We start from the raw sequence: 954 nt of genomic DNA, 5'->3' as shown, positions 1-954 counted from the left end.
CACTTCTCTCACTGTAGATATATTATGTCCACATGATTTAACCATAATCAACAAGTTGACCCTTCACAAGTTGTTCGTAATAACGGCTAGGTCAAATATAAAGAGAGACGCGGTCTACATCTTCCATTACCTTCTGATAAGCAATGGATCCTCAACATCGCCATTTGCTATGGTTTTATGTCCTAAAAACTTGCAGTTTGTAAAATGCTATCTATCCAGTCTTACCCCTGAAAAGGAAGTCTTATTGAGCTAGCGTTGTTGAGCCAACCCTCAACTATGTAAATCTAAGGGAAATCCCGAATAAACAGAAGTTCATAGTTAGCTCAGGATATAGATCGAGTTACCTAGGTCATCTAGGTGAAATAGTCAGTCTTATACAATAACAGCGTATAAAGTAAATGGACTTATTTCTTGGTTCTGATCTTATGCAAACTCATTGCATAGGAGCCCCCACTCCTCATGTCATAACATTGACGAATTAGGATCACATCGTATGTAGCACTTTACAACTCTTTGCAATAATTACAGAGTAGGCCGCATCCAATGGTGTTACCAGAATAAAGTACCCAACCTCATTTATGTACCATAGATCATTTTGACTATTAACTCGAAACCGATCCACTCTTATGTCTCCACATAAAGTTCAAGTACTCATACAATAGTCATGGGTCTTAGTTATTGTGATTTAGACTTTCATACAATTTATGAGATCAATAACAAGTATATTGATTATAGAAATATTTATATAGGGTGCAAGACGGAGTTCACACTTACCCGATTTAGGATAGAGAAAGATTGTTCTCTCAAGTATTGAATCTAGGTCTTGAAAAGGGGCCCCACCCTCTCACTGGGTTGAGAGATTTGATTTAGTGATTGGATCATATAAACCAGTGTTTCATTAGAAGATTGGTAGGGACTTGAGAAATAAGAACGTAATCTCGGTTAAAATAGATA

Source organism: Benincasa hispida, chromosome 2 (assembly GCF_009727055.1).
Source record: "Benincasa hispida cultivar B227 chromosome 2, ASM972705v1, whole genome shotgun sequence".
NCBI classification, from domain to species: Eukaryota; Viridiplantae; Streptophyta; class Magnoliopsida; order Cucurbitales; family Cucurbitaceae; genus Benincasa; species Benincasa hispida.
This window is presented reverse-complemented; position numbering follows the sequence as displayed.